The sequence below is a fragment of the Ambystoma mexicanum genome, chromosome 2p (assembly GCF_040938575.1).
Source record: "Ambystoma mexicanum isolate Mex_15411 chromosome 2p, UKY_AmexF1_1, whole genome shotgun sequence".
NCBI classification, from domain to species: Eukaryota; Metazoa; Chordata; class Amphibia; order Caudata; family Ambystomatidae; genus Ambystoma; species Ambystoma mexicanum.
The window spans coordinates 730,971,649-730,995,986 of NC_090923.1; positions in this window are offsets into that span (position 1 = coordinate 730,971,649).

A 24,338-nucleotide genomic window follows, 5' to 3' on the forward strand; every position below is an offset into this window, starting at 1 on the left:
ATTCCTTTTGTTCGTTATCCTCCAAATGTAATCTTCTTATGAAGGACTTCAGGAGATACCTCCAACCATGCCAATGCCTACAGCCCTTTCTGAGAAAGATAGTGGAGGATGATTGCAAGCAGTTGCCACATAGCACTTACAGGGTTAGTGATGCCAGAGGCAAGATGGCTGTTTCGGTCACATAGTCGATTCTACGGAAAGGGGATGCTAAACTGCTGCCATTACTCAAGACAACTCTTTGGAGGGTGATTTTGGCACAGAGTTGACTTTAAGGTTGGGAGTGCTGGAGGGACAGGCCCAAGAGATGCCAACGTTTGTTGATCTCCTACAACAATATACATGAAGTGTACTGGAACCCCGCTCGCTCACAAATGCTTTCTGGAGAGGTTGAGCCTAGAAAGGTACATTTGTGCATCTCTTTTGAAATTGTGAGATTCTGGAATTTTCTTTTTTCAGATTATTGCTTTGGTGCTCTGTCCCTGCTGTGGATCAGGCTGGGGGACTTGTGCTTCTAGGTATTCCCAGCCGCCAGTTGATTTTATCAAATCAAAAAGGAGAAATGGAGAAGATTGGCATTAGCCGATGGAAGACGAGTTATAATGAGACATTTGAATGATAAAGGCTCAGCTCTCTTTCCAGAGTGCTCAGTCTTTGATATAAATGGCGGCCTTTGTACATATGCTGTTAAAGGGGACAATTCCAGAGAAGATGTCACTGCCACTTTGGGATACTTTTTGACAGGTGATTTACTTCGGGTTTGGGGTAGATACATGGAGTTTACTGTTTTTGGTTATCATTGTGTTCTGCTTTACTACTCTTGTATGGCCTGCTGAGGCTATTGCTTTGTAATGATCCTTTTGCATTTCACTTGCTCATAATTTCTTTGTAGAATTAAATGTTGAAATGAAACCTGATATTTGATATATGATGGAAGAAAACTTCAATAAAAAGATATTCTGATCCATTATAACATGTTGCACTATTTCTCATGGAGTTGTATGGTGTACATTGATCAATTACTGTCAGATTTCAAACCAAGATCACTAACCTGGACTCTTAGGAACCATGCAGTTATTACACCCAGGAGCGAAAGTGGAACTGAACGCTGTAATGTAGCCAATAGAGCTACGGGTTCCTCCTTACTCCTGAAGTGTGGGGGACATTGGAACAAGTGGCGTGATGTTCTGAGACAAGAATCAATCGTAATGCTGGGGTCTAGGAGACCAACAGAATACAATGAGTGTTATTGCTCTGTATAGGCAAAGGTCCCCCTCAGCCTCCCTGGATGTGGATTACCTGGGAATGGGAAAACATCTCCTTGAAACATAGTTGTGTCCAATGTTAACTTGCTCAGCCGTTCCAACTAAAAGCGGGACAGGTATTTGACATGTATAAGAGTAGAAGCCCTAATAACAAATCGAACAAAACAAGAAGTCCAATTACCTAAATCAAAATGAAGATTTTTTTATTTTATTTAAAGTGGTTCATATTGGTTATGCATATCGACCACCTTTAGCCACCCTGGACTGTAATGTAAAATAAACAACAAAAAAAAGAACAACATCTAGCATTATATACATGAAACATTCCACAGTTCAAGAAGAGAGTCGCTTGCAGAATCTTTATTTACTCTTCCAACTTTTTTTAATCACCATTAGGAATTTGACCAAAGCCAAGGTTATTAAAGTCTTTTCTCCTGAAAGCAGAATTTTCCACTAGTCCTCTCCAGTCCTCTGGCCGTATTTGATTATCACTTCCCACAATGACTTTCTTCTTTGCCGTTCCAAGGCTTGACAGTCCTCGGCGTGGCACAATCTGTAGATCAATGTATTACCGTCTGATTTTCCCCAATTTCTTGTCTCCTTGGTTTGAAATAAATTCAGACGGAAGCAAAAAAAATGATCCCTGAAAAACCAATTTGGGAAAACTTGCAGGTACCTTGGTAGGGTGTTTAATTTGCAGGTTTCCTCCAGTGGTTTCCCATACCTTCTGTATTTCTGTCTTTCAGCTTGGGTTTGAATCCAATCCAGGTTAAACAATTTCTTCGTAGTTTTATCAGGGTTATTTATGAGGAATTGAGGCGATTCCTCCATACTGGCTAACAGTATTTGGCATTTTCCCTCCCATTTTATCAAAGCTGGCTCTTTTTGGTCGATTAGGTTTTTTTTCAAGCATGAGAACCCTCCTCTCACCTCCTCTTGAATGCATTTTCTGTAAAAGGCCAATACTTTCCATTCAGCTATTTGTTACGCTCACCTGGCTCCCACAGAGGCGTCGATCTGAACTGGACAGCTGCGGTCTCCACCAATGTGACGCGTAGGGCCGAGATGACGGGCTGGACTGGCCCACCTAGCTTCGTTTGCTTGGCCCGTAGGAATATCCTTCTGCAAATGGAGAAAGGGAATTAACCACCCGTGGAGTCGAGTGTAAATTCCTCCCACCCCCGCTGTTCGCCCCACAGATCACATTTGATGTCCCCCTCCTATAGTCACACCTGATGGTTTGAAAAGATGAGCTCTCCATCCTGCAATGAGCGCAGGGGTGTGCTGATAACCAGTTGCTTCACTGGCTCAAAGGAATCAGTGAGTTCCAGAACAATAAGGACTCCGAAAAATATGTCGTTCGTAAGAGTTCACATGTCTGACTTTCACTCTTGTCCGATTCCTTGCAGTTTGCAGCTTAATCCCAGCGAAGAGTTCCTCGTGGTAGCTGACGAAGTTCAGGTAAGGATTTGGCTTATCCTACACAGTTCAATAAAATAAGGCCAGAATGTATGCTGCCTGTTCCCTTATTCAGGTGTGGCGAGAAAATATGAAGTTCGAGGAATTATGCCTCCGGCGGTAAAATTAGGTAAGTCTATTGCGGTGAGAAGAGTTCCCCTTATTTGTCCGGTTGTCTCACCTTGTTGTCCTTTTGTTCCCCTTAGGGGCCAGGGTGCGGCGAGGATGCAATGGAGACTGCGCCGACCCGTGAAGAGGAATAGTACCCCCGGCGGTTATCCGGTAAGTCTATGGGGGTAGTTACTATCGCCTCTGTTTATTTCCTTGGCTCACCTTTGCTGTTCTTGTGTTCCCCTTAGGTGCCAGAATGTGGCGGAACGTGCAGAAGGATGCAGTGGATAGTGAGGGTGCTGCTAGGGCCGGTGAGTTCAGCGTGGCGCTGCAGCAGGCGAGGCGGCATGCGTAAATGCTTCTTTCTTCCAGTTCGAAAGTGCGGTGGATCCAGAATCCAGGTAAGGATCGAAGGTTTGCTCTTATTCTAACCTTTCTCCTTCTGTTCCTCCTTTTTCTAGGAGCTGCAGACTCGAGGCGGGTGTGGCAGAAGACTGGATGCAGGCTTGCAGACACAATGAGCTTTACGCTGCTGGATGCAGAATAACGCGAAGCGTGTGCTGCTCTTCGGGCGTTGTTTAAATAGCCTCCAAAGTAGTCCCAGGTGAGTATTCTTCTCTAGCTCCACCCAATTAAAAAAATAGTCCCTAGGTAAAATAGTCCCTTCCAAGCCTCATTTGGCTTGGAGCTCTGCAGCATGGTCTGCACCAGGTGAGGTTGCAGCATGGTCTGCATCAGGTAAGTTTACTCTATGAGCCTGGCGCCTATGGCACCAGGACTGACTCTCTATATGAGCCTGGCGCCATAGGCACCAGGACCGCACCCAAACAGCACCTAACAGGGGCTTTTGGGCTTGCTCAAAACAACTTGATGCCTGCTTCCGGGGTTGCTGGACCTGGTCTGGTTCCCCGGGGGTAGGCATCATGGCGGCACTCCCCCCCCCAACGCCCCTCCTAAAGTCGTTCTTCCCCGTGGTTTTGGTTTGTCTGGGAAATTTCGGTGGAATCTCTTCACCAATCGAGGTGCATGCACGTGGTCACTGGGTTCCCAAGACCTTTCCTGTGGTCCTTACCCTTTCCAGTGGATTAAATAAAAAAGTTTTGACTTTACCATCTTGGAGTCCAGGATATTCTTAACTTCAAATTCGGGTTCCCTGTCTATAAGGACGGGGTCTGGTGGCTTGGTTAGTCTTGTCCCTGGTTGCACTGGCTTCAAAAGTGACACATGAAAGACGGGATGAATTCGCATATTAGCAGATAAATCCAATTTGACAGCCACCGGGTTGATAATGGCCTTAATAGAGTAAGGTCCCAAATACCTCGGGTTCCCTTGAGAGGTATGTGTTTTGTGGCCATCCATACTTGGTCCCCTATCTGGTACTGTGGAGTCTCACTTCTATGCCGATCAGCATCTTTCTTATATTTCTCCTTCGCCTGTTTCAAATGTGCAGTTGCCTGCTTAAAGGCATGTGTAATCGTAGCGTGTAGATGGTCCACTGTGGGCATTTCTAAGTGTTGAGGTGAGTCAAGGTCTGAGGTTCGAGGGTGGTGCCCATATAGGGTATAAAAGGGACTTTGTCCAGTTCCAGAATGTACTGAATTATTGTATGCCCTTCCAATTACTCTCAGTTTGATGTAACATACAACGCAGGTATTGTTCAAGAGTCTGGTTGGTCCTCTCCGTTTGACCATCGGTCTGGGGGTGGTGACTGGTCGATAATCTCACGTCGACTTGCGCCAATTGACAACATTTCTCCCAAAAATGTGAAACAAATTGACTGCCCCGGTCAGAGACCAACACGGACGGAAATCCATGTAAGCGAAAAATGTTTTCGAGGAATTCTTTGGCCAGGATTAAGGCTGAAGGTAGTCCTTTTAAAGGAATAAAGTGGGCCATCTTGGAAAAAAGATCCACAATAACTAGAATGGTGTTAAACCCATTACAAGGTGGTAGATCAGTAATAAAGTCTAACGATAAGTTGTGCCATGGTGTAGGCGGAATGTCTAAAGGTTGTAAGAGTCCAGCTGGTTTTTTCTTTTGACTTTTGTTTTGGGCGCAAATGCCACAAGACATCACAAATGATTTAATATCCTTTCGCGGGTGGGCCACCAGAATTGGCTTTTAATCTTAGCTTCAGTTTTTGCAATACCTGGGTGCCCCTCCATTAGGGTATCATGATAACGGGAAATGACTTGCTCTTGTAGTTCCTTGTGTGGCAGAAACAGTCGCCCTTGGTAATAAGGCAGATCATTGGTGACAGAGTAGTCCGGGCCTTTCTTTACCCAGTCCTGCAGAGCAGTAGGATCAAAGAGTTGCTGGATCTTTGCCTGAATGTCCTCTAGTGTCTGTAGAGTAGTCATGCCAAGGGTCCTTTGTTCGGAAATTATCGGTACTGGTTCTGGGTTCACTTATGCCTCTCCCATCCCTATTCGGGATAAGGCGTCTGCTTTACCATTCTTACAACCTGGTCGATAGGTTATCACAAAATCAAACTCGGCAAAGAACAATGCCCATCGGAGTTCACGTGACGATTGGGCCTTGGCTGTTTTTAAATACTGTAAGTTCCGGTGATCACAGTAATGGTATGCCTGGCACCGAGAAGGTAATGCCGCCAAGCCTTGAAGGCGGATTTAATGGCTAATAACTTCTTGTCGGTAACCGCATAGTTTAACTCGGGAGCCGAGAACTTTCTGGACCTAAATGCTACTGGGTGAAGCTGGCCAGTTTCAGGGTCCTTTTGAGACAGGACAGCTCCCATGACTAGACTGGATGCATCAGTTTCCACTATAAATGGAAGTTCAGGGCGTGGGTGCTTTAACACAGGTGCAGACGTGAATTTCGCTTTCAGCTCTTGGAAGGCCTTTTCAGCTTCTTCAGTCCATATAAAGCGTTTATTTTTTCGCAAGAGTGCTGTGATGGGATGTACGACATGTGAAAAATCTGGGATGAATCTGCGGTAGAAATTGGCAAAGCCGAGCATGCTTTGTACTCCCTTAACTGAACTTGGTGATGGCCACTTAAGGATTGCATCCACCTTTCGTGAGTCCATTCGGACTCACTTTGGGGTCCGGATAAACCCAAGGAATTCAACTTCTGTGGCATGAAAAACGCATTTTTCTAGTTTTGCGTATAGTTTGTGCCGGCGTAATTTCTCAAGGACTGCTCGGACGTGCTTCACATGGTCAGATTCTGAAGAGGAGTATACTAGAATATCATCGATATACACGACAACACAAACGTCAATGTGTTCACGAAGGACATCGTTCATGAAGTATTGGAAGGCTGCTGGTGCATTGCACAACCCGAAAGGCGTCACCTGGTACTCGAATAACCCATACTTAGTGCGGAAAGCAGTCTTCCATTCATCGCCCTCTTTTACACGTACCAGATGGAATGCCCCCCGGAGATCTAACTTGGTGTATATACAGGCGTCCTTCACTTGGTCTAATAGTTCAGGGATCAGAGGCAATGGGTATCAGTTCTTAACAGTTATCTGGTTCAATGCGCGGTAGTCTATGCACGTTCTGAGGTCACCTTCCTTTTTGGGCACAAAGAACAAAGCTGAAAATGCAGGGGACTTGGATGGGCGAATAAAGCGATTGGCAAGGTACTGGTCTAAATATTGTCATAGTTGAAGGTTCTCAGGTTCCGTAAGGGTATAGATCCTGCTACAAGGGGGTTGTGCACCGGGTATGAGATCGATTTGACAATCGTATGATCTGTGAGGAGGTAAGGTGTTTGCCTGTTCCCTTTGGAAGACATCCTGGAATTCTTGGTATTCTGGTGGTAGTTGCATGACTGCTGTGGTTACTGTGCCCAGGCCTACGATTTGATATTTCTGTGGGTAACAGGTTTGTGCACAATCCGGGAAGGTTATTCTCTTCTCTCGCCAATCAATACAAGGATTATGTGTTTCCAACCAAGGTATCTCCAGTATTATTTGGAACTGTGGGGCTTTGATTAGATCAAACACCATAGTCTCTCGATACCCATACTGACCCAATAGTGTCATCTCTGCGGTGGAATGAGTTACAGGCCCAGAGGCAATTTCAGTTCCATCAACTGTGGTGATGACATCTGATTTGGTTTTTTGGCAGAGAGGTAGATTCATCCTGGAAGCCAATTCATAGTCCACATAGTTTCCGATGGCCCAGCTATCAATGTATGCCGTTACTGCGTGCATACGCGATGGCAGGCCTTGATCTACAAGGACCATTGGTATGATGAAATGCGAGGTCTGAGTATCCTTCTTCAAGCTCGGCAAGCGGACCTCTATGCTTGTCGGGCGTGGTCGTTTCCTGAGTCTGACTCCATATGGCTTTTATCAGCAGCTCCTACCACCTTCTTTCGTGGTTTTACAGGGCAATCCCATAGAAAATGCCCAGAAGTTCGACAATATGGACACAATTGCATTTGTCGTCTCCTTTCTCTTTCCTTCTGGGTTAAGGGTCCTTTAACCCCTCCGATTTGCATGGGTTCTGAAGCATCTGCTCCTTTGGGGTTAGCGTGAGTTTTGACCAATACCCGATTCTCAAACTTGGCTCGATCAGCCTTTCTGTTCTGAAGTCTGTGATCTAACTGGACCACTAAGTCTATATATTCAGCGCAGTCTTGAGGTGGGTTCACGACTTGAGCCAAGACATCCTTGAGTTCTCCACAAAGCCCTCGATGAAATAACGTGATTCGTTTTTCTCAGGCCATCCAGTTTCCACTATCAACCTATTAAAGGTTGCGATGTAGGATAGAAGGTCCTGGTTACCCTGTTGTAGGGACAATAGTTCGTTATCCAGGGCCTGTCCTTGGGAGTGCCTGGCAAATAGTCTTTCCATGCTAGTTTGAAAGCCCTGAAAATCCTGAAGAATTGAGTCATCCTGAGTGACAAGTGGAATTGACCAATCAGCTGCACTGCCGCTGAGAAATGACAATACAAAGGCTACCTTGGCTTGGTCGTTTGGGAAGGCTCCAGGGCTGCATAAAAAGTGCAGGCGGCATTGGTTCATAAACATGGCAAACCTTTTGGGATCTCGGGCAAAGCGTTTGGGTGGAGCTAATGGAATATTTCCTGGTAGGTTTATTTGCATAGGGTTACTTGATAATACAGGAGCTGGATTACCCCCGGAACCAGGTAGGGGTGCCTGTCCAGCCTGGCTTTGCAATAGCTGCCTAGCAAGGTCATCAGTCCGCTCCTTTGACAAAATCGGTTCTCTCCTAAGAGCATTAGTTTCTTGACGGCCGAATGCACTTCAGCCCTCAGTTCCCCTAGTAATTGGGCCAATTGGTCAGTCTCTGAGGTATCCATAATGCCCGGGTGGGAATTTGTGGGTAGGCTTTGCGTTCTGTTACGCTCAACTGGCTCCCACAGAGGCGTCGATCTGAACTGGACAGCTGCGGTCTACACCAATGTGACGCGTAGGGCCGAGATGACGGACTGGACTGGCCCACCTATTTTTGGTTGCTTGGCCCCTAGGAATATTCTTCTGCAAATGGAGAAAGGGAATTAACCACCCGTGGAGTCAAGTGTAAATTCCCCCACCCCCGCTGTTCTCCCCAAAGATCACCTTTGATGTCCCCCTCCTGTAGTCTCACCTGATGGTTTGAAAAGATGAGCTCTCCATCCTGCATTGAGCGCAGGAGCGCGTTGATAACCAGTGGCTTCACTGGCTCGAAGGAATCAGTGAGTTCGAGAACAATGACTCAGAAAAATATGTAGTTCGTAAGAGTTCACGTGTCTGACTTTCACTCTTGTCCGATTCCTTGCAGTTTGCAGCTTAACCCCATCGAAGAGATCCTCGTGGTAGCTGACGAAGTTCAGGTAAGGATTTGGCTTATCCTACACAGTTCAATAAAATAAGGTCAGAATGTAAGCTGCCTGTTCCCTTATTCAGGTGTGGCGAGAAAATATGAAGTTCGAGGAATTATGCCTCTGGCGGTAAAATTAGGTAAGTCTATTGCGGTGAGAAGAGTTCCCCTTATTTGTCCCGTTGTCTCACCTTGTCGTCCTTTTGTTCCCCTTAGGGGCCGGGGTGCGGCAAGGATGCAATGGAGACTGCGCCGACCCGTGAAGAGGAATAGTACCCCCGGCGGTAATCAGGTAAGTCTATGGGGTAGTTACTATCGCCTCTGTTTATATCCTTGGCTCACCTTTGCTGTTCTTGTGTTCCCCTTAGGTGCCAGAATGTGGCGGAACGTGCAGAAGGATGCAGTGGATAGTGATGGTGCTGCTAGGGCCGGTGAGTTCAGCGTGGCGCTGCAGCAGGCGAGGCGGCATGCGTAAATGCTTCTTTCTTCCAGTTCGAAAGTGCGGTGGATCCAGAATCCAGGTAAGGATCGAAGGTTTGCTCTTATTCTAACCTTTCTCCTTCTGTTCCTCCTTTTTCTAGGAGCTGCAGACTCGAGGCGGGTGTGGCAGAAGACTGGATGCAGGCTTGCAGACACAATGAGCTTTACGCTGCTGGATGCAGAATAACGCGAAGCGTGTGCTGCTCTTCGGGCGTTGTTTAAATAGCCTCCAAAGTAGTCCCAGGTGAGTATTCTTCCCCAGCCCCACCCGAGTAAAAAAAGAGTCCCTAGGTAAAATAGTCCCTTCCAAGCCTCTTTTGGCTTGAGCTCTGCAGCATGGTCTGCACCAGGTAAGCTTGCAGCATGGTCTGCATCAGGTAAGTTTACTTTATGAGCCTGGCGCCTATGGCACCAGGACTGACTCTCCATATGAGCCTGGCACCATAGGCGCCAGGACCGCACCCAAACAGCCCCTAACAGGGGCTTTTGGGCTTGCTCAAAACAACTTGATGCCTGCTTCCAGGGTTGCTGGACCTGGTCTGGTTCCCCGGGGGTAGGCATCATGACACTATTGCCCTTAGGGAGGTAAGGCCTAGTTCCATCCTCACTGCTTGTATTGGGGTGCTTCTCAGAAAGTTCAGTGCCCTTTTCCAAAAGGCTCCTTCTATTTCTGCCCAATTTCCAGGATTGAATTGAAGGGAGTCTTCTGCTCCATAAGTTAGAATTGCTGACACTTCCAACTGATAGAATCTGATCAATGGGATCATTGAATAACCACTGTATTTTTTAAGTAACACCTTACCTTGTCCTGCTAGATTCCGTGATTGCCTGCTGGGCCTAGAGACCCAAGCTACTCTTCACTGATGACGCCCAACAAGGCTGAAACATGTCTGGGGATGCTTGTGGTCTCGTGCAGAAGGGATGTGACCTAGCAGTTTGGGCTGGACTACCCCTTTGGGGGTGGGACCAAGCCTGATTTGCATATGGTTTTTTCCCCTTTTGTAATGGCTTGGCAGGCGAAGAACGATGGTCTGGAGTGTTGCCCAGAGCAATGCCAGAGGTCAAGATTTATTCTAAACCTTCCAGCCATCAACTCTTTTGTTTTGCTATTGTCACCCCGAGAGGGAAGGGTATGCCCAGACGTGGGTCCCTTGCCTGCTGGGCCTAGAGACCCAAGCTACTCTTCACTGATGACGCCCAACAAGGCTGAAACATGTCTGGGGATGCTTGTGGTCTCGTGCAGAAGGGATGTGACCTAGCAGTTTGGGCTGGACTACCCCTTTGGGGGTGGGACCAAGCCTGATTTGCCTATGGTTTTTTTCCCCTTTTGTAATGGCTTGGCAGGCGAAGAACGATGGTCTGGAGGGTTGCCCAGAGCAATGCCAGAGGTCAAGATTTATTCTAAACCTTCCAGCCATCATCTCTTTTGTTTTCCTTATAAGAGACTCATATCTCGGTGCGTCGATGGAGCTAGTGTTTAAACATACTCCCAAATAGGTCTGAGAGGCAACCACCGGTATCTTTGTTCCTTTAAGGTTACATGCATAATGTTTTTGCTCAAGCTTTCCTTGTCGACATCCTAAAGGAAGAATAAATGATTTCTTCGGGTTGATGATCAGACCATTTTTTTTATATAAGTCTGTACAGCAGGCAATTGTCTCTGCAACCCAACCAGGGTTTGGTCCATAAGAACTACATCGTCAGCGTAGAGAAGTCTCCCTACTTCCATGTTGGCAATTTTTGGAGGAAAGCAGATAGTGTCCTTAAATGCAGAGTCGATGTCGGATATAAAGAGTTTGAAGAGCTCTGGGGCCAAAGGGCACCCCTGCTTCAAGCCTTTATTTGTGGCTATTGCTTTTGTTAGCAGCCCCGCTCCGTTCAATCTTACTTTTATCAATGTCTCACTGTGTAGATCTTTAATTGGAGCCAACGAGGAGTAAGGACATCTCCACTGATGTAATTTTGACCATAGTAACGGTCGACTAACAATCGCTTTCGTTAGGTCTATAAACGCTATATAGATTTTCTTGTTTTTGTTGTTTCCAATGCGGGCTTTTAACAAGTTTATTATAAAGATGTTAATACTTGTACCCATACCTCTTTCGAATCCAGACTTCCAAATATCCTTGTGGCCTGAAGCAGTCGCCCAACTTCTTAAGGGCTTCAGTATTAGAGAAGCAAACATTTTTCCAGGAATGTCTAACAGGGCTATCGGGCGATAGTTCACAGGATCTGCCCTTGCCCCCTTCTTGTGGATAGGGATAATAATAATTGATAATAATTGACTCATTCCATGATATCGGGATATTCCGGGATTTGATTATATATCTAAACAAGATGGACAGAAATGCTGCCCATTGGTCTATGTCTTGTTTTAGAAGTACGTTGGTTAGACCATCAGGCCCTGGAGCTCTTGAATTGGAAGATTTAAGAATGATTTCCGCAATTGCACCGGATTCCCTTTTAATCATATCCCACTTCGGGCTTGATGGAGAATTCGCTTGAACCTTCTCAGAATCGACATCACAAAATGAGCCAAAATAATTTATCCAAGTTGCTGCTGGAATTGGGTTTAGAATTACCGATTCCTGTGGAGTATCCTGCTGATTTATTGTTCTCCACATCTCCGCCATGTTTTTATTGCTGAGCAAAGTTAGCATTTTCTCAGCATCATTTCTCAGGAGTGATTCTTTTTTTTATAGCGACTTAGCCAGTTGCCGTAGTGTTGTCAAATCTTTTTCTGGATTATCTGCAGCCAACGAGCTATCATTTCTGAGCAAAGCAATTTTTTTTCTCATGTTTTTCTTCTCTTTTACAATAGTTCCGTCATAAGCATGCCAGTGTGGAAACAGGTTTTTAATACAACGGCCCGGTTTAACCTTGAACAGGTTAAATAGGCCCAAATAGTTTATGGGTCTCAGTTCTCCATCCACTTGGGCATAATCAATGGCCGTTCTCAGTTGATTAGTTAGTGGCACTATGTTTTGCGGAGAGATTTTAACTCTGTTCTTCCCCATGGTTACTTCCACATCAGTGTGGTAAAAAGACCCCTGTTTTAAATTAACAGGGATTCATTTTGCTGACAGTAGGTTATGTTCGCTCTCGTCCATGAGCTCCACTGTTAACCTATTTGCTCCATCCACCATCTCTCCTGAGATGCAGATGTAATCAAGCACCTGGCCCCCACACTTCCCCTTTCTTGTGATCTTCGCCGGAATGTCACCAATAGTGTTTCCATTCAGCATTGCCACATCTAGTGGTTCAATTGTTTCCCTCCACGTGAGTCCTCTTTTTTCCGCTGCAGTAACTTTAATTGGGTAATGTAAAATTGGAGCCCCAAGGTTGTCCACAAGTACAACGTTCAGATACCCACAGATCACATACCAAGGATCATTCCATTTCAACATGCATTTCTCAATCTAATTAGCCACTTTAGTTGGAAAATTCATACTTGCTATTCTTGCCGTATTCCAGTACAAATTAGACAAGATTACAATTTTCCCCTCTTTCCAATTTTGCCATTCTATTTTCCTCACCACTATTTGGAAAAGCGGGGACAGCAATAGTTCTTCCAATACCGTGAATTGAAGTTCATTTTTGATCAATATAAGTAGACCAGACATAGGCCGACCTTTCTCTCCTTTGGTCGCTGGATTGAGATGCTACGAGTAGCCATCTATCAGAGGCAATGCTCTTAACCAGGTTTCCTGAAAAAAAAAATGTTGTCTTTAATTTTGGCACCCCCTTTGGTCAGCAGATGTTTAAAACCCCTTGTGTTCCAACTTGCCACTGTAAGGGGTTTCAGGTCACTAAGTTGTTGATTCTTTGGCTCATTGATTTTGTGTGCGGCCATGTTCATCAGCCATTTCCAATTTTCTTCAGATCTGTGTACTCTCCCTCTCTTTTCTTCTTTTCATGAAGTTGTTCTATCTCGATCATTTCTCCTGTTGTAAGGACTCCGTCTGGGGCTAGTCCTGTTGTCCCTATTAGTCTCTCGCCTTGGGGATCTTGATTTTTGGTCCCTCCATCTGCTCAATGATCTTTGGGTACAAAGCCTTTCTCGCGACCGCCCTCGGTTATCCGTTCCTCTTGCCGATCTCTGGGGTCTCCAATCATCTTTTTTTGTAGGGGGGGCAACTTTGCTGGTCTTAATATGATTTTTTGTTCTGTCAAATCAAACCCCAATGGTCTCAATAAAAGAGCTTCACGTCTTAAGAGTTGTGTTATAAGGGGTGTAGTGGGATAGATGATCACTCTATCCGTTCGCTCATCGTCCACAAACTCCACTATAGCCAGATCATCGGATGACAGCGGTCGTAGTGACGGGACATGATGTGATAATCTTAAGACGTTCGCCCATCTGATTCCAGGGTCATCCTTTCTAAAAGGAGTCTGTGTTGGTAGCACCAAGTTCTGTTTGCCTCGGATCCTCTTCGATTTTTCCTTAGCTTGCATTCCTGTGAATTCAAGCTCTCCTCTCTTCTTTCCAAGGGTCGCAGTAGTTTTAGAGGTGTGATTCTGTAGGATCGATCTGCTTCAATCAAGTCATTGGCACTACCATCCTGGGCGGGAATGGGCTCATACATCTTGGCCGAAGCCAGGCTTAGAATTCCAAGAGGATCCTTTGCCTTCGGTATTTCCAGTGGAATTCTTGTTGTGTCCTTTTTTAGATTTACCTCTTGCCGGGCTTTGCTTACTGGCCACTGATCTTTTGGTTTTTCTATTTGTAAACAAATAGGACCTCTCGCCCCTCACATATATCTTCTTAGTTGGTTTTATCCAATACTTCTTCCTCACTACTTTCTTCTTCCTTCCCTTGGTCTCCATCCGTGGTGTAATCTGAAATTGAATAGGTTGACATATCCATCAGATCTTTTGCTGGGCTACTGGCTTCTCCTGTAATTTCCCTCGTTTTTTTTTGCTCCCCATCTTGATGTTGGTTTATGCCTAAACAATCTGTCTGTGAAAGTTTGATGATCTGCTCTGTGATGTGTATGATTTTCTTAGGTGGAACTGAGATGTTATTAATACATTTTTTAACTACCACCCCCCTTTGTTTAGCCGTTATTTTCTGGTTCTTTGATTTCTGAGTTGCCTGCAGTTTCCCTTTTTCTTCTTGGGGCAGTGCACCTTTGTTCCTTGGGGCTGATTTGGATTTCCCCCCGTCATTCTACGTCATTACCTGCTGTCTACATTGACCTTTCATAAAGATTGGACACACTTGTTTTGGCGGAATATGTGATGAGTCTTGATTTTTTTTTTTCCTGATCCAACTGTTTCTCTACCCCCGCGCAGAACTCTAAGCCTTTCTGCATACTGACGTATTTTTCCAAGGTTATTTTGGATGTCAACTCGGGGTATGATTGTGCGCTTTTGGCCGCTCTTCATCTCTTGATGACATTAGAGTGGATTGTTTGGGGTGACCTATTTCATTTTCTTCTCCCCCCACTATCACTGGGGGCGTGAGTTCTTCTTCAAGTGGATCATTTATTCCTTCAGTTCTTTTTTCGTTAAGGGTCATAATTGCCTCAAAGTCAAAGGTCCTTGACATTCAACGCTTTTCCTTCTCCTTAATTAAAGGGTCTAAGATTGTGTGAAGTAACCCTGTAACGTTTGCCATACTTGAATCCATATCCTTTTGGATGGCTGTGATAAATGCTTCCAAGTATTATCATTGTGCACAATACATTGGTAACAGAAAATCAACAGCAAAGTAATGCAACACATTTTTCATTTTACAAGCCTAATTTTCTGGAATTCAATAAATACATCACAACATTGCACCATAGTCCCAGCCACTGCAGCTGGTTCTCACCACCAATAGCAATTATAGGTTATTATTACGTGTAATATCCTTTTAGATGTTAACATGGACAACATTGTCGTTTGGTCCTTCAGTTGCTCTCCTACCTGCTCGTAGAGCTTCATGAAAGGGGCCATGATGGCTGTCAGTGTCCTTATTGTTGAAAAATCTTTGTTTCTGGTTTTTCCTGATGATTTTCATTCCCCTTGTACTCTTTCTTCGCCTCTTGAGTTGTTTGAATGGCTACCTCGACCCCCACTTTGTCAGGCGATGTAGATTTATCTAACACCAATTTGTTGGTGGGTTTGAGCCCCCCTGATTTCGCCTTGCTCAGAGGCGACCGAGACACGTCTTGAATACACTGGTTGATGTCTTGTAAAGGGGGATTCTTCAATTCTAAAGTGTCTACATCCCCTTGATCAGAGCTTTGAAACTGTTTTGTGTTTGAGGTTATTGAGGGAGTCATAAAGTAGGGTGCGGTTGAGGACTCTCTTTCCAACGTTGGTGCAGATTCCAGCAAAAGCTGATCTGGAATCTCTGCTCCCAAATTACTGCTAAATCGTACCACACCCTGTCTGGGTGTTGCTGAATTTGGGTAGCTGAAATCATTCCTGGTTGTAAGGTCAAACTTGGCCAAGCCTCTTGGTTTCCAAATGTTTCTATCGGGATGTTGATACGAGACAGCTGCGTGTTTTCCAAGAGGCATAAATCGTATTTTGGTCTTTCCAGTATCCATGGACCAATGTTTAGGAGGCTAGGGGCTTTCCCTCCTCCTGATAATGCATAATGGCCGCAAAGGTCATTTGTCAGATCTCCCCTCTTAGTTGGGGGCCACACACACGATGGCCCCCCTCCCCATCTCCTTTTGCCAACTGATAATCCCTGCGAGAGAGCAATGCAGTAGGGCTCTGTGCGGCGTTCTGCTGAGGTGCCTTTTTGTTGTCACCTTCCCCCTCACACAATGTACCCCCATCTTCTCTCACCAACTGATTCTCCCCACAAGGGAACATTACAGTGGGACTCTGTGTGGGTTTCTGTTGAGGTACCTTGCTATTAATCTGTTAATGCTATTAGTGCCCCCCCCCAATATCTGCTGAGGTTTTACGTTTCTCCAAATCAGTTTATAGCTCGTCTTGTGGCATGCTCAATTTTGGCGAGGTCAGGACTAATGAGAATCCCAGGAGGGTGGGTGGTTCTATTGTCCTCAACCTTTCATCAGAACCCTCAATGGTCATCTTACAATTTGCAGGTTTAGCTGTTCCTGTCAGCTCAGTCAGCTCAAACACGTCAGGAACCAACTCCGCTGGCTCAAACCCAGATGGATCCACCATGTGTGATGCTGTAGTTGCTACAATAACTACCTTAATGTTATAAACGGGGCATGGTAGAAATTTGGGCATGGTAGAAATTTGGGCAAGTCATTCACTGCTTCCATTGCCTCCATGATGCGTTTTACGTTTGAGCCGCAAGCTAACCCAAGGCTCAGGCAGGGCGGTGAAGAAGGGCGCCTACTGACAGGGGTACCGGCACAGTCACGGGCATGGACCAACTCAGCAGCAGCCCAGGGGTTGCTCCGGTGCTCAGGCTCCCAGGAACTCCCAGGAACCGTGATCTTCCGTGCCTCCCGATCCTCAGATCTGAGATCCGAGGAAAGCACCCTGCACCCTGCATGTTGCACATTGCTCGTAAGCCACACTGTGGACTGCCAGAACCTCGCCAAAACCTTGCCTGCACACTCACACAGCCAATTCCTACAGAGGACAAGATTTGAGGTCTTGAAAAGAGAGTCTGTAGATGAGGCTCAGTGAGTCTCCAGGTCCTGGTAATGTTGTTTGCAAGACACTTGGCTTCCCGACTCACTGCCTTATATGTGGTATGATCACAAATACCATATTCCGTCATAGCAGCGTGACGCTATGTTTGCGGTGGCCATCTTAGTGTGGGAAAGTTGTGATGCAGTTTGTGTATTGTATGGGACTAAAGACACCAGCGAGGTATCGCTGCATCCAATGGAGTTGCCACAGGCGTCCTAGAAGGCGGAAACTGCAGTAGCCCCAACCAAGTAAGTTGTTGCTGACACTTACTTAACAACTGACCAGCGCATGAAAGTAACATGTTTTTAAAGGACACTGTTTTTCTTGCATCCCAACAGTGAATGTATGTGGATGGACACCTGTAGTGAAGCACCTTTACTTCAAGCCATTAACACAGAACACAAAGAAACAAGTGTTTGCCTAGAACAGCTGTCAAGTTGCGAAGGGATTAGCAGGTTCTAATGAATAAGAAATGCTCATTAACAGACCAGAAACAACAGACATTGAGCATTATCGTACATATAAGGGGCAGACTGAGTGCCATCTCCACTCACCTCTGTTTTCATCATGCCCTGAAAACCTATCTCTTCTAGCCCACTTTCTCTCTCTTCTCCAGGAGCAGCGCCAAGGTGCCTTCGGGTGTATGCCACGCCTAAGAAATTACATTAACATAACATAATACGAAATGCAATTTCCTTGTTTACACCTTGTACAATGAGTGGTGTTGGCAGAATCCACTTTGGGCCTTTGTGCAGTGGCAGAATTGTCTGCTTCTGGGGAAAATCAGTCTTCTGTATCAACCATTCACTTGTCACCAGGCACACTTGGAGAGGACAGGTTTTCATGTCATCCAGATGGTGTAGCACTTACTGAGACAGGAGTGATTTTAGCAATGGTGGATTTTGTAAATGTTGCTGGAATGCCCAATCCAATGCAAGACCTAAGTAGATCATATTCCCCCTCCTGCATGCTAGGTAATTACTAATGTACCTAGAGGCTGTATTTGTTCTGAGAGGACAGTGCTACTATCTTGTAAGTAAATGTTTTAAAGGCATTACAGAGAGCATTGATCAGTGTTGATGAGGACTTTTTGGAACTTGTTGCATGTCAATCAGATTCTTCATAATTTTTCCCATGTCATTGATATGTTCTGTCACTGCAATAGTGAAGCTTTGATGTCCTCCATACATGTCTGCGCTGTCGGCATGTGCAGTTGGCAATGCTCTCTTGGTGGATGTGGTGTGATCCTTCACCCAGTCTCTAAGGATTGCCATTAGTTCACAATATCTGCTGGTGTGGAGTAGCAGCTTCTCCCATGTGTCCTAAACCTTTGCTGATATATATTCTGGTTTAGTTGAGATGGGTTGGTATTTTGGTTTGTCTCAGCTATTTCCCCATGTACAGAGATTGTATGATCTTATAGAAGTACCAGTGGGCTATCATGATCTCCAAGATCGCCACATCCGAGGTCGCCAAGATTTTCAACTCTAGTGAAGTGCACCATGGTTTGCACAACAAATGGGCAACAAGATTTGGTAGTAGGCTGATCAATGGCAACCACACAAGTTTGGTACTGGCATCACAGCTAGCAGCTTCGTGTAGGTCCACAATGGAAATGCCTGCAGTCTACAAAACATGATCAAATGACTACTATGGTGGCGTTCAATAAATATTGGGATTGCTGTTGTGGGATCGATCTATTGACTGTGCGCTAATTACCACTTACTATTTAGTAGTACTCACAGGCATTTACATAAATGATTATGGCAAGGGTGGCTGTGAGTGGACTACTTCCCACAAACTTCCCACAGAGCTTGAAGTCAATGAGTAACAGAAAATTAGAGGTTTGGGAAGTTAACTCGTGCTCTTAACACCCCCAAAGGTTTTAGAGAATCCGCTAATATAAAGATTATATCACTGCAATAATTCAGATACTTAGTAAATGTAAATAGTTGTTTTATTCTTCAGATTGTAGACAGCCGACACATGTTTTGACCCACCCCCTCCTCGGTCATTTTCAAGGCTGTATTCAAGTATTATCATTGTGCACAATACATTGGTAACAGAAAATCAACAGCAAAGTAATGCAACACATTTTCCATTTTACAAGCCTAATTTTCTGGCATTCAATAAATACATCACAACATTGCAACATAGTCTCAGCCACTGCAGCTGGTTCTCACCACCAATAGCAAGTATAGGTTATTATTACGTGTATGCGTCTCACTAAAGAATACTGACATCTTGATACAAGAACTCTAGCAACAACTTACAAGATGGCCCACAGGTTAATACATGTTTGCAATATTATTGAAACACTGTAATCCTCCTATCCCATCCATGCCCCCAGGATACATCATGGCAAGAATTTGATCATGCATTCATGCCAGGACCGGTGGTTATGGTGACCCTCTGCCCCCTCAGCTGTCATGCCTATTTGCTGGTAGCACTTCCACTCTGACACAATGCTCGATATCATGCCATCTCTTTTAATATCTTCTACATTATGGGCAGTGACAACCACAGACTTTATTTCTCCAGCATTGGATCTTTCATAGATTCAGATGCTTGAATATTCCCCGTCGTCAGACTGGGAATCCTCGGTGATAAATTAAATAATAATAATATATATATATATATATATATATATATATATATATATATATATATATATATATATATATATATATATATATACACTGCCACCTAGCAGTGCATGTACATAGCCCATTATAGCCTATGAGCCACTTCATTGTGTAGTCCCTCCACCTCACTTTGGTCCTTTATGGCCCCAGCCAATGAGGTGGCAGGGCTTAAGCTCCGCCCCCGGCAGCCATCTTCAGATTTTTCACCGCAGTCTATCAGACACAGGGAATCCTCAAGCTCTCTGAGCTTTCTCAAATTCTTTCTACTTTTGTGTGGACTATATTTGTAAAATATATTCCATCTTGTTCCCCTTCTTAGGGGCTTTCTTTCCAATTATCCTTGGTGGCAAAACTTGTTGTTTTCCTCTCAAAATCGTCGACTGAACTTCTCTTCAGAAATGGAGGCACCTCAGGCTGTCAGGAAGCCTTCCCTATTCAGGGACTGCACGAGGTGCAAGAAGAAATTGGTTTACTACAAGGACCCCCACGAGCATTGCATTTATTGTCTGTACCCACATGACATTAAAAAATGCGAGATTTGTAAAACTTTTTCCACCAAGACCCTTCATGACAGGCATAGAAGACTCCTTTCATACCTGGAATCCAGGGATCAATCTTCGGACAAAGAGTCTGTCAGAACAGCTCCTGTCCAATCCAGCATTCCATCTGAGAGGCAAACTTCAAAGAGAAGGGCCTCTTCAGTGGAAAGGAGTTCCTCTCCCAAATCCAAAAAGAGGAAGCTGGAATTGATACCCTTTCTGCCTCCAGTTGACCTATCAAGCCAGAAAAAGTCAGCAAAATCTGCCTCCAGGGGTAAGGAGGAGTTTGCAAAAAACGGGGGGGGGCAGTCGTTGGCGGGTAAACCGCCCACGAATGAAGGGAAAGGTAAAGGCCCGTCATCGGCCATACCGTCGACGAAACCAGCATCGACGACGACACTTAAGACATCGTCGACAGTTAGATCATCGTCATCGGACATGTCGACCGCGAAGGAATCGTCGACGAGCAAGAAACACCACTCGTCCACGAAGCATTCCTCCATGACGCAGTCGTCCACGGAACACACTCCACATTCGTCAACGAAGCCCTCGTCGACGGGAAAAGGTCAGTCGTCGACGACGAATCCCTCGTCGACGGGAAAATCTCAGTCGTCGACGGGAAAATCTCAGTCGACAGCGAAGCCTTCGTCGATGGGACAATCTCAGTCGTCGACGGGAAAATCTCAGTCGGCGGCGAAGCCCTCGTCGACGGGAAAATCTCAGTCGTCGACGAGGATAACATCATCCATAACGCCTTCAGAGGCACCGCAAATTTCGGCAGTTACAGAGGAATTACTGCCTCTCACTCTTGAAGCTCCTGTCATTACAAGCAATATCATTGAGAAGAATACTGTAACTGAACCTCCGGTGCAGCAATTTTCACCTTTGGGGCACATGGCAGAACTTCCGGATATAATTCTTCAGGAAGAATTCTCTGATGCGGAAGTGGTGGAAGAGTCCATCGGTCCCTTACCGAAACAATACAGCCCTCCTTGGCACCTGTCCACGGGAGAATCCGAATATCCTCATGACCCGGTGCTCATGTTATCTGTGCAGAGGATTGTAGAAGAATTTTACAAACGGCAAAGGGAGAAGCAAATTCCGATTAATCCCATTCCTAGAGAGTCATCCCCGATTCCAGGCACATCGGCTTGCTCTCCTTACAGGAGTAGACCGCAAAAACGGATGAGATCACCTGCTCGAAGACCGAGGAGCAGCACCCACAGTGCTTCACCTACAAGAGTCCCGTCACCACAGTCATCGCACAGACCGCGATCGCCGGACGTAGATCCCACCATGGTACCGTCCACCATCTCGGTATCAGACTGGCAGGAGGATCCTTTTGGTGAATTTTCGGAACCAGAAGAAGGAGAAATAACTCAGGAGCCAGATGCACCCAGTGATTGGGATGACTACGTCGTCGAGAAGCCCAGGAGGAGAGACTCGCCAGGCAAGGCCTCACCACCGGATGATCTCGTCTCTTTCCACACCATAATAGGTAAAGCCGCAGAACTGTTTAAAATTCAGGTTTCTTCGGAGGAAAGGCAATCAGTGCTCTATGAGCACAGGGACAAACGAAGGAGGACAGTGACCACAATTCCCCTCCTCGATACCATCTGGGATTCCGGATCCAAGATCCTATCTACGCCCTTATCGACTCCGGCGTTGGTGTCCAGGCCAGAAAAGAAATATAAAGCTCCGGATTCGGCACCGCTTTGTTTAAGGGGTCATACGAAACCGGACTCAGTTATTACAGTGGCGGCCAGAAAGAAACTCGCCAACCCCTCCTCACCGTTGTCGGCCCCACCGGATAAGGACGGACGTAAATTGGAAGCCATGGGCAGGAAAGTGTCATCTTCTGCATCACTTACAATCAGAGCCGGTAATGCACTGGCCATGACCGCAAGATTCGATCGCGAGCTTTGGCTCCGCATGTCTAACCTGGTGAAACAATTACCACCGGAGTTCCAGGAGGAGGCAAAATCCATAATCGCGGATGGTGAAGCAACATCGGATCACATGATCGACCCAGCAGTTGATGTGGCCGAATCAGGCTTCAGGCAGATGGCGCACGGCACAGTGCTCAGAAGGCAGGCCTGGATGAAGGCTACTAACTTTAGACCTGAAGTTCAGGCGCAGATACTAGACATGCCATTTGATGGCCAAGATCTCTTTGGGAAAAAGATAGACGACCATTTGAAGGCAATCAAGACAGACACTGACACAGCCAGAGCCATCAGTTCTTTAAAGGACAAAAGTAAGGACCATCGGTCTTTTCGTCCCTTTAGAGGTTCATCTTCCAAGTTCAGGGGATACAGTCGTTCCTCCTATGGTCAAAAAGCACAAGGCGGCACGTACCAAGCGAATAAATATCAGTCATCCAACAGATACGCCCATAGAGGCAGACGTGGCTCCGCCCAAGGGAAGTCGCAAGGCAAGCAGAACTGACGACCAATCTCCCCCCCCCTTCGCCACGCCCCGGTGGGGGGAAGGGTGAGCCAGTTTTTCCAGCGCTGGCGGTCAATTACATCGGACAAATGGGTGTTACAGGTGATCCGAAAGGGTCACACCTTGGAATTTCTGGACCAACCTCCTTCCCTGCCTCCAACTCCCCGCAGAGTGCATATGCTAAGACAGGTCATGTCCGAAGTGCAAAAACTGCTCCAGAAGGCAGCAGTAGAACCAGTACCCTATTCTCAGAGGGGAAAAGGTTTCTACTCCCGATTCTTCCTCGTCAGAAAGAAAAACGGTCAATGGAGGCCCATCTTGGACCTGATGGCTCTCAACAAGTTCATCAAGCGCATAACTTTCAAGATGGTAGCTCTACAAGGGGTGCTACCTTGGTTAAACAAGCACGACTTCTTGGCCACTTTAGACTTGGAGGATGCATACTTCCACATTCCGATCCATCCAGCACACAGGCAGTTCCTCAGGTTCACAGTGGGAGGGCTCCACTTTCAGTTTCAAGTGCTTCCGTTCGGTCTAAAATCGGCGCCAAGAGTTTTCACGAAATGCCTGGCACCGGTAGCGGCAAGTCTCAGGAGAGCAGGAACGGACGTTTTTCCATACCTGGACGATTGGCTGATAAAGGCAAGTTCAGCTGCAAAGGCTCGTTCGGCAGTGTCGAGGACGGTCAACCTCCTAAAAGAGTTAGGTTTCTCCATCAACCAGACGAAGTCCTGCCTCGTTCCCAGCAAGGTAGCTCTCTTCCTGGGAGCCGAGCTCGACTCCAGCATTCCCAGAGTGAGACCATTCACAGAGAGAATAGCAGCGATTCTATGCTTAACTTCGAACTTCCTACAGAAAGAGACAACATCTGTACGCTCTTACAAATCCCTATTGGGCATGATGTCATCATGCATATTCCTCATACCGAACTGCAGGCTTCGCATGAGGCCGGTTCAGGAAGCTCTGGACCACCAATGGAAACAAGCTTTCGGATGCTGGGAAGACATTGTCCAGATTCCATCGACGTTGCACAAGGCCCTTCGATGGTGGAACGCTCCGAGGAATCTTCTACAGGGAATGCCGTTTCAAGCACCGACATCGACCCTCCTGCTGCGGACGGACGCTTCCTTATCAGGCTGGGGCGCTCATCTTGCGGACCTCCAAACCAAGGGATCTTGGTCGGCACAAGAGTCCCAGCTCCACATCAACGTGTTGGAGCTCAGGGCCGTAAGGTTGGCGCTGAAAGCCTTCCTACCGGTTATAGCTGGTCAAGTTCTTACGGTCCAGACAGACAACACGACCTCCATGCACTATACAAACAAGCAGGGAGGCACGAGGTCTCATATTCTGTCGCAAGAAGCCCAACAGCTATGGGCATGGGCCTTGCGCTACGGGATACAGATCAGGGCAGAGCACCTTCCAGGAGTAGACAATGTCCTAGCGGACAGATTAAGCAGAGAATACACAGCGTCACACGAGTGGGAGTTGGACGACAGAGAAACCCGACGGATATTTGCCTTATGGGGCCATCCGCAGATCGACCTTTTTCCCACCAGGAACAACAAAAAATGCAAGAGATTTGCGTCAAGATACCCCGAGCACCAATCGCTGGGAGACGCGTTCTCAGTGGATTGGTCGGGGAAGCTCCTCTACGCCTTCCCACCCATTCCCCTCATGTCGAGGGTACTTCGCAGGGTGAAAGAACAGGATTGTTCTTTGATTCTTATTGCACCCGATTGGGCACGGCAAGTCTGGTACCCGATGCTGAGACATCTATCCTGCAAAACCCTGATTCGTCTCAAATCGCATCAATATCTACTGACACAACAGAACCGCAAGGTCCTCCACCACGACCCGAGGAGCCTGTCCCTCAAAGCATGGTTCCTGAGCAGCATAAACTGATGCACCTAAAGTTACCATCAGAATGCTGGGATATCATCAGGGCCGCTAGAGCCCCGTCCACGCAACTCACCTACACC